This window comes from Choloepus didactylus, chromosome 24, assembly GCF_015220235.1.
Source record: "Choloepus didactylus isolate mChoDid1 chromosome 24, mChoDid1.pri, whole genome shotgun sequence".
Lineage (NCBI taxonomy): Eukaryota > Metazoa > Chordata > Mammalia > Pilosa > Megalonychidae > Choloepus > Choloepus didactylus.
Genome location: NC_051330.1, coordinates 21599027 through 21609723, shown reverse-complemented (window position 1 = coordinate 21609723; position 10697 = coordinate 21599027). Strand labels below are relative to the sequence as shown.

Here is a 10697-nt window from a genome sequence, read left to right as displayed (position 1 = left end):
GGAATCTAGTCCTGACATCATGGGATGGAGTACATCTTCTAAACCAAAAAGAGGATGTGAAATGAAATAAAGTTTCAGTGGCAGAGAGATTCCAAAAGAAGCCAAGAGGTCACTCTGGTGGGCACTCTTATACACAATACAGACAACCCTTTTCAGGGTCTAATGAATTGGAATAGCTAGCAGTAAATACCTGGAACTATCAAAGTACTACCCAGAACCCATGAATCTTGAAGACAATTGTATAAAAATGTAGCTTATGACGGGTGACAATGTGATTGGGAAAACCACATGGACCACACTTCCCTTTGTCTAGTTTATGGATGGATGAGTAGAAAAACAGGAGAAAAAAAAAAAGCCACCCTGTGTTCTTTTTTACTTTAATTGTTCTTTTTCACTTTAATTTTTATTCTTATTAGTTTTGTGTGTGGTAAAAAAATATCAAAAATTAATTTTGTTAATGTACAACTGTATAATGATACTGTAAACAATTGAATGTATGCTTTGTTTTGTATGACTGCATGGTTTGTGAATATATCTCAATAGAAATGAATTATAAAGAAATGCAAACATTAATTTTTAATATACTATAGAATAGGAAAGCACAACAAATAAACACTTGAATGATAAAAGATGAGTACCATATCTGAAGTATATTTGAATGTTATTTCATAGTTATATATTTTAATTTTTCAGACTGTAATGCATAACTACATTGTTGCATAAATACCTGGAAAACATATTAATAAAACAAGAGTTTTGTTGTTTATTTTTTGTCATTACTATAAGACATCTATCAACAATTTTGGAACTATTTAAAATCTACATATTTTATTTTATAATGTATAAGTACTATGTAATCTGGAAATAAATTTGTAAAATAATTTAAGCTGTATTTTAAATTGTAAGTCAGGCCTTTGAGAGGGATAGTAAGAACCAGTTTCAGTGATTCCATTCTGTATTACGAATGTCACATTTATAATGACAAAAGTACTATTTACCTTTTGAATTAATTCAGGAAAAAATATGCAAAATTTTATAATTTCCTTACCATTTCACTCATGTACTTCTGGAAGGACATTTAAAAACCTTGAAAAACAAGGGGGGAAATTTTATAAAAATTTTAATATACAAAAAATTTCAGTAGAGGAGTCAATATTTGAAAGTGGATAAGAGGAGTACAAAGTAGTCTAATTGGAACTAGATGACAAGAAAGGGAAATAAGAAACACAGGACTGTGCAGCAATAAACAAGATCCTTAAGAATATACATGGAATGTATGAAGAGTACTGTTTATAATACAAATCTTGAATCAATTGGATTGAAGGTAACACATTAATGCAAACTTGGACCATGATGAAGCAAAGTAGTTATTTCTGGTTATTTGATTTTCTGAAACTTTGTTTTATTTTGTTATAAGGTGGTGATATTTGAGGTTTGTGCATTGTTTTAGTTTATAGATAAAGTTTAAAATAAAATAAATACAATGAAAAGAAATAAAAATTTAAAAAAATTTTTAAAATCAACCTGAAGGCAAAATAATTTTCTGCCATATCTGCCTGAAATTCATAAACCCAATCTCATCATGAAGAAACGCTGGATAAACACAATTTGAGTAAAATGCTTTAAGGAGATGATTCAGCAGTTTTCAAATATGTCCAGATGAAGGAAAGAAATGATGTATATTCCATTGCAATATTATAAATATACCTGAAAACAGAATGAATGTTTGATATGAGACTGGACACTGTTTTTTTTTCTTTGTTTGTTTTGTTTTTTGTCTTTCTTCATTTCCATTATTATTATAAATATTAACATTTTGTTTGGTCTATAGGACAATATTGGGTATTTGTTGGGTGTGGACAAGGCCTCTATTTGAGATACTGGTACAACACCAAGTTTAATTTAATGATAATGTTCCTGTGAATACATAAGAGAATGTCTCTGTTCTTACATGAAATGCCACTGGAATAATTAAAGTGACAGACTTTTTTGAGACAAAAATTTCTAATCTTTAAGGAAAATGTGATACAAGGAATATGAACCAATGTTAACTTGCTGAAAATAAAAATGAAATAATCATTTTCACATGAGTTGGTTTCCCTTTTCATGATGGCACAGGGTCAGATCAGGGTGAAAATACACCTACCTGTTTCATGGGATATGAGAAGAATGGTCACAGTCAGTGCTACTGGGGCCTCCTCCCTTGGGCATCAACAAATTTGGGAATGGAGAGGTTGGGGAATTCATCTTCTTTTCTAATAACCTTCTTTCAGAACTGGAACAAAAAATGTGCCACATCTGCTGTTAATCTCTCCCAAGGCAAGAACTGTGTAAAAGAAGGACCTGGGGTGAGCATTCACAGTTTCCTGTGGATCACTCTCACTTTCAGAGCCATGGTATGTTGGCTTCCAGAACAACAATTTCCCCCAGGGCAATGATAATTCCTGGACCAAGAAACAGACAATATTCAGTGTACACTATCATGCCTGCCCCCTGGGAGTCTCCATCCCTGTCTCCAATCATGCCTCCAACCCACTCAACTCAAAAAATATCAGTCTGTCCACATAACATGTGATCTCTGCATCACAGGAACACATTGAATGTCACTCAGGATTTAAGCCTAGAATGAGACATCTGGCAAGCACAAATGGAGCAAAAGATGCCTCCACTGAGAAAGTCATACGCCAATCCTCATGTAAGGTATAAACAGTGGATGGGGCAGACACAACACAGTTGTCCAAATTTTGCTGAATTCAGAGGGACTTATTGACTGAACATGGGAATGCCTCATGTTGAACTCTGGTAAGTGAGCATCCAGGATGCTAAGCTGCAGGTCTGAGACCCAGCAGTAACTTCTGTGATATTGAAACATAAGGCAGGCCCAAGCTTGGCCATGGGCACTTCACTAAAGCTCTGCCTATTCCACACCAACCTGGAATTTGCCCTTGGACCTTCCAATATAGGATCCTCCTGGGAGAGTCAAAAGCTCATCATCCATCAGGTGTGCAGTTAATCCTCTGTGCTGCAGGAGCACCCTCATACACCTATTCCAAACTGCACAGGTCACAACACCTTCACCATCACCTGCACACTTGGGGAGCCACTTACATTTTCAGGCCACAGGCAGCCATTGGGTCAGAGGCTTGTTGCTTAGCAAACTGATGCTCATTGTGAGGCAGGGGACAGTCACAATAACATGCAAATGCACATGGGCATTCCAAACACACAGCAGAATTCTAGGCAGCACTGGAACCTAGGCTGACTCTGTCTCCTTCACAGGTTTGAGCCCCAATGAGACTTCCTCCCTGAGGTTTCTTAACTTGGAATTTCCTGTTGTATATTGGGCACACCTGGGTAGAGGGCTTCCTATTTGGAGTAATGGGAAAGATTCAGAAACACTTGGTTTAGTGTGTAGCTGATTCTGCCCACAAGGTTCAGCAGAGAAGCCTCTATTTGAAAGTGGATATGAGGGATGTGAAGTAGTGTAACTGGAACTAGATGACAAGAGGGGGAAACAGGAAACCTAGGACTGTGCAGCAATAAACAATACCCCAAGGTAGATACATGGGCTGTATGAAGAGTACAGTTTACAATATTAATCAAATACCTTGAAGATAACCCATTAATGCAAACTTGGGCAATGCAGGAAGCAAAGAATTTATTTCAGGTTACTAGCTTTCCTGAGACTTTACTTTGCTTTATTATAAAGTGGTGATTTTTGATAGTTGTGTGTTGTAGCTTATAGATAATGTTTAAAATGAATTCAATACAATGAAAGAAACAAAAATTAAATTTATCTTTTAAAAAAAAATCTTCATGAGGGCACAATAATTTTCTGCCAATAGAACCTAAAATTCATAAACTCAAATTCATCAGGAAAAACCTCTGGAAAAAAAAACACAATTTGAGGAATATTCCTTAAAAGGATGGTTCAGCAGTTTTCTAATATGTCCAGCTGAAGGAAATAATTGAGATATATTCAGATGAAAGAGAACAAATATACCTGAAAAAGAAATGCCATGTTTCTTGTGAGACTGGACAGTATTTTTGTTTTGTGTCTGTCTACATTTCTATCATTATTCTAATTATTAACATTTGCTTGTTTGATAGGACATGATTGGGTAATTGTTGAGATGTGTCCAGGACCTAGATGAGATATTTTTACCACAACCAGGTTAATTTAATGATTGTGCTAATGTTCCTGTGACTACATATGAGACTGCTTCTGTTCTTAAGTGAAATGCTACAAGAATAGTTAAAGAAATTAACACTTTTTGAAACATAAATTTAAAATTGTTAAACAAAACCTTATTGCACAAGGAATATGAAACAATGTTAAATCAGTGATAAAAGAAATTAAATAAAGACACTTCAGATGTGTTGGTTTCCCTCCTCATGAAGGCACAGGATCAAATCAGTGTGAGATTACACTGACCTGCTTTCATGGGATATGAGAAGAATGGTCATTCAGTGCCACCTGGGCCTACTCTCTTGGGTTTCAGCACATTCATGAATGGAGAGGTCAGGAAGCTTTCTTCCTTTGCTTATAAACTTGCTTTCAGATCTGTAACAAAAAAAATGTGACATTTCTGGTTAATCTCTCCAAAGTCCTGCACCACATAAATGGGGGACATGGGGTGGGCATTCACAGTTACATGCATATCATTCTGTCAGAGCCAAGTTATGTTGACTCCCAGGTCAGGGATACCCCTCAGGGCAATTATAATTTCTGGACCAAAGAACAAACAATATTCAGTGTACAACATCATGCCTGCCCTCTAGGAGTCACCATCTCTGTCCCCAGTCATGCCTAAAACCCACTCAATACAAAAAACATCAGCCTCTCCACATATCATGTATTCTCTTCATCACAGGACCACCTTGACTGTCACTCAGCACTTAAGCCCAGAATGAGACTTCTGGTAAGCACTATTAGAGCAAGAAATACCACCACTGAGACAGCCATGAGCCAATCCTCATGTCAGCTATAAGCAGTGGACAGGGCAGACACATCAAAGTTGTCCAAATTTCCCTGACTTAAAGTGGGCTCATTGACTGCACATGGGCATGCCTCATGGTAGGCTCTGCTAAGAGAGAACCCAGGATGATAAGCTGCATGTCTTAGATCCAGCACTAATTTCAGTGCCATTGGAAAAAAGGCAGGCCCAAGCTTTGCCAGGGGCACTTCACTAAACTTCTGCCTACCCCACTCCCAATTGCAATTTCCCCTTTGGCATCCTGTATAGCATCATCCAGGGAAAGTCAAACCCTCACCATACGTCCGGGCTGCAGGTGATCCTTGGGGCTGCAGAATCATCCTCATATACCTAAAAAAAGTCACAGACCAAAACACCTCCACCATCTCCTGCACAATTCGGAAGCACCTTATATTTTCAGACCATAGGACAGCCATTGGGATAGAGCCCTGTTGCTTAGCAACCTGATGCCTATTTTGAGGCAGGAGAGCATCAGTGTAATTGTGCATGTGCATTGCAAGCACCCCCCAGAATTCTATGCTACTTTGGAACCAGGGTTGTCTCTGTCTCCCTCACATGTTTGAGCCCCAGTGAGATTTATTCCCCAAGGTTTCTTAACCTGGGATTTCCTGCTGTATATTAGGCACACCTGTTTACAGGGATTTCTATTTCGAGTAATGGAAAAGATTCAGAATCACTTGGTGTGGTGTGTAGCTGATTCTGCACAAAAGGTTCCACAGTGGATCCTCTATTTGAAAGTGGATATGAGGGATGTGATGTCATGTAACTGGAACTAGATGACAAGAGGGGGAAACAGGAAACATAGGACTGTACAGCAATAAAAAGTACCCCGAGGGAGATACACAGACTCTATGAACAGTACTGCTTATAATATTAGAAATTTTCTTCAGATGCCTGGAGATAACCCATTAAAGGAAACTTGGGCAATGCAGGAAGAAAAGTTATTTCAGGTTAGAAGCTTTCCTGAGGTTTTGCTTTGCTTTATTATAAAGTGGTGATTTTTGATACTTGTTTGTTTTTGTACCTCATAATGTTTAAAGTGAATTCAGCACAATGAAAGAAAGAAAAATAAAACTTATCATTTAAAAGGAAATCACCATGAGGGCACACTAATTTTCTGCCAATTCAGCCTAAAACTCATAAACTCAATTTCATCAGGAAAAACCTCTGAAAAAAACATGATTTGAGGAATACTCTTTAAAAAGATGGTTCAGCAGTTTTCCAATATGTCCAGATGAAGGAAACAATTGAGATATATTCAAATGAAAGAGAATGAATATATCTGAAAAAGAAATGCCATGTTTGATATGAAACTGGAAACTCTTTTTGTTTTGTGTCTTTCTATATTTTCATCATTATTACTATTAATATTTTGCTTGCTTGATAGGACATGATTATGTGATTTTTGAGGTGGGATGCAGGCCCCTGGATGAGATGTGTTTAATATAACCAAGTTAATTTAATGATTTTGGTAATGCCCCTGTGAATATATAAGAGACTGTCTCTGTTCTTAAGTGAAATACTACAAGAATAATTAAAGAAACTGATGTTTTTTAAACATAAATTTAAAATTGTTAAAGAAAACCTTATTACACAAGGAATATGAAACAATGTTAAAACAGTGATAAAAGAAATTAAATAACGACACTACACATGTGTTGGTTTCCCTCTTCATGAAGGCACAGAGTCAGAAAAGGGTGAGATTCCACTGACCTACTTTCATGGGACATGAGAAGAATGGTCACATTCAGTGCCACTTCAGCCTACTCCCTTGGGCTTCAGCACATTCAGGAATGGAGAGATCGGGAAGTCTTCTTTGTGAATAAACTTGCTTTCAGATCTGGAACAAAATATGTGCCACAGTTGTGGTTAACCTCTCCCAAGTCCAGCACCATATAAGAGGGCATTGGGGAGCACATTCACTGTTTCATGTGTATCACTCCACTGACAGAGCCATGGAATGTTGGCTCCCAGGACAGGGATAACCCTCAGGGCAATAATTCCTGGAAAAAGGAACAAACATTATTCAGGGTACACCATCATGCCTGTCCTCTGGGAGCCTCCATCCCTGTCCCCAATCATGCTGCCAACACACTCAACACAAAAAAATGAGCCTCATCACATATCATGTGTACTCTACATCACAGGACCACCTTGACTCTCACTCAGCATTTAGGCCCAGAATGAGACTTCTGACAAACATAAATAGAGCAAGTAATCCCACCACTAAGACAGCCATGAGCCAATCCTCATGTTATCAATAAACAGTGTACAGGGCAAACACATCAAAGTTGTCCAAATTTCCCTGACTTAAAGTGGGTTCACTGACTGCACATGGGCATGCCTCATGGTAGGCTCTGCTAAGTGTGTATCCTGGATGGTAAGAAGAATATCTTAGATCCAGTGGTAATTTCTGTGCCATTGGAAAAATAAAGGCAGGCCCAAACTTGGCCAGAGGGACTTCATTAAACTTCCACATACCCCACAACCACTTGGAATTTGCCCTTGTGCATTCCTGTATAGCATCCTCCAGGGAGAGTCAAACCCTCACCAGCCATTGGGTCTGAAGGTGATCCTCAGGGCTGCAGAATCACCCTCATATACATACAACAAACTTCACAGACTACAATACCTCCACCATCAACTGCACACTTGGGAAGCCCATTATATTTTCTGACCACAGGGCAACCATTTTGATAGAACCCTGTTGCTTAGCAACCTGATGCATTTTGTGAGGCAGGAGAGGATCATAATGTGCACATGTGCATTACAAGAACCCACCAGAATTCTATGTGCTTTGGAACCTTGGCTGACTCTCTCTCCTCCACAGGTCCAAGCCACAGTGAAATTTCTTCCCTGAGGTTTCTTAACTTGGTATTTCTTGCTGTATATTAGGCACACCTGGGTAAAAGGATTCCTATTTGGTGTAATGGGAAAGATTCAGAAACACTTGGTGTGGAGTGTAGCTGATTCTGCACACAAGGCTCAGCAGAGAAGCATCTATTTGAAAGTGCATATGAGGGATGTGAAGTCATGTAACTGGAACTAGATGACAAGAGGGAGAAACAGGAAACCTAGGACTGTGCAGCAATAAACATTTCCCTAGGAAAGATACATGGGCTGTATGAAGAGTAGTGTTTATAATATTAGAAAATTTTATCAAATGCCTTGAAGATAACACATTAATGCAAACATGGGACATGCAGGAAGCAAAAAGTTATTTTGGGTTACTAACTTATCTGAGACATTGATTTATTATAAAGTGGTGACTTTTGATACTTGTGTGCTGTTGTAGCTTATAGATAATGTTTAAAGTGAATTCAATACAATGAAAGATACAAAAATTAAAGTTAGCATTTAAAAAAAATCACCATGTAGGCACAATAATTTTCTGCCAATACAGCTTAAAATTCATAAACTCAATTTCATCAGGAAAAACCTCTGAAAAAAACCCAATTTGAGGAATATTCTTTAAAAGAATGGTTCAGCAGTTTTCTATGTCCAAATGAAGGAAATAACTGACATATATTCAGATGAAAGAGAATAAATATACCTGAAAAAGAAATGCCATGTTTCATATGAGACTGGACACAATTTTTCTTTTGCACCTTTCTACATTTCTATCATTATTGTTACTATTAACATTTTCCTTGTTTGATAGGACATGATTTGGTAATTGTTGAGATGGGGTCCAGGAAACTAGTTGAAATATTTCTACTACAACCAGGTTAATTTAATGATTGTGGTAATATTCCTGTGAATACATAAGACTGTCTCTGTTCTTAAGAGAAATACTATAATAGTAGTTAAAGAAACTGACATTTTTTAAAACATAAATTTAAAATTGTTAATGAAAACATTATTACACAAGGAATATAAAACTATGTTTAATAGGTGATAAAAAATTAAACAAAGACCCTTCACATGTGTTGGTTTCCCACCTTATGAAGGCAGAGTGTCAAATCAGGGTAAGAGTACCCTGACCTGCTTTCATGGGATATGAGAAGAATTGTCACAGTCAGGGCCATTTGGGCCTACTCCTTTGGGCTTCAGCACATTCTGGAATGGACAGGCTGGGGAAGTCTTCATCCTTGGCTAGTAAACTTGCTTTCAGATCTGGAACAAAATATGTGCCACATTTGTGGTTAATCTCTCCCAAGGCTAGCACAACATAAAAGGGGACTTGTGGTGGGCATTCACAGTTACATGTGTATCCTTCTAACTGACAGAGTCATGGTATGTTGGCTCCAAGGACAAGGATATCCCTCAGGGCAATATAATTCCTGGACCAAGGAACAAACAATATTCAGGGTTCAAAATCATGCCTGCCCTCTGGGAGTCTCCATCCTTGTTCCTAATCATGCCTCCAACCCACTCAACACAAAAAAATATCAGCCTCTTCACATGCAGGAATTAAAGAAGTTATTTTGGGTTACTAGCTTTCCTGAGACTTTGCTTTGCTTTATAGTAAGTGGTGATTTTTTACTTGTGTGTTGTTGTAGCTTATAGATAATGTTTAAAAAATGAATTCAACACAATGAAAGAAACAAAATAAACTTATCATTTAAAAAAAATCACCATGAGGGCAGAATAGTTTCTGCCGATACAGCCTAAAATTTAAAAAATCATTTCATCAGGAAGAACTTCTGAAAAAAAAAAACCAATTTGAGGAATATTCTTTAAAAGGATGTTTCAGCAGTTTTCTAATATTTCCAGATGAAGGAAATAATTGAGATATGTTCAGATGAAAGAGAACAAATATACCTGAAAAAGAAATGCCATGTTTGATATGAGACTGGAAACTATTTTTGTTTTGTGTCTCTCTACATTTCTATCATTATTACTAGTATTAACATTGTGCTTGGTTGATAGGACATAATTGGGTAATTGTTGAGGTGGGGTTGAGGCCTCTAGATGAGATATTTTTACTACAACCAGGATAACTTAATGATTGTGGTAATGTTCCTGTGAATACATAAGAGACTCTCTCTGTTCTTAAGTGAAATACTACAAGAATAATTAAAGAAAGTGACATTTTTTAAAAAAAAAATTTAAAATTGTTAAAGAAAATCTTATACAAGGAATATGAAACTATGTTAAATCAGTGACAACAGAAATTAAATAAGGACACTTCACATGTGTTGGTTTCCCTCCTCTTGAAGGCACAGGGTCAGATTGCAGTGAGATTACACTGATCTGCTTTCATGGGATATGAGAAGAATGCTCACAGTCAGTGCCACTTGGGCCTATTCCCTTGGGCTTTGGCAAATTCAGGAATGGAGAGGTCAAGGAATTCTTCTTCCTTTGCTAATAAACTTGCTTTCAGTCTGGAACAAAATAGGTGCCACATTTGTGGTTATTCTCTCCCAAGACCAGCATCATGTAAAAGGGGGACTTGGGGTGGGCATTCAGAGTTACATGTGTATCAATCTAACTGACAGAGCCAGGGTATGTTGTCTCCCAGGGCAGGGATATCCCTCATGGTAATGATAATACCTGGACCAAGGGACAAACAGTATTCAGAATGCACCATCATGTGTGCCCTCTGGGAGTCTCCATCCATGTCCCCAATAATGTCTCCAACCCACACAACACAAAAAATATCAGCTTCTCCACATATCATGTGTTCTCTTCATGTGACCACATTGACTGTCACTCAGCATTTAGGCCCAAAATGAGACTCTTATCAAGCTTAAATAG

General features: G+C 37.5%; 1 long non-coding RNA gene across 1 annotated transcript; it reads right to left on the bottom strand.

The window, feature by feature from the left end:
• Positions 1-1153: 1153 nt before the first annotated feature.
• Positions 1154-9078, bottom strand: LOC119520016. Its single transcript, XR_005214119.1, has 5 exons — positions 8939-9078; positions 6711-6837; positions 4436-4564; positions 2147-2326; positions 1154-1707 (listed from the first exon to the last, which is right to left on the bottom strand). It is a non-coding gene; the product is annotated as an uncharacterized LOC119520016 (long non-coding RNA).
• Between the last annotated feature and the right edge of the window lie 1619 nt (positions 9079-10697).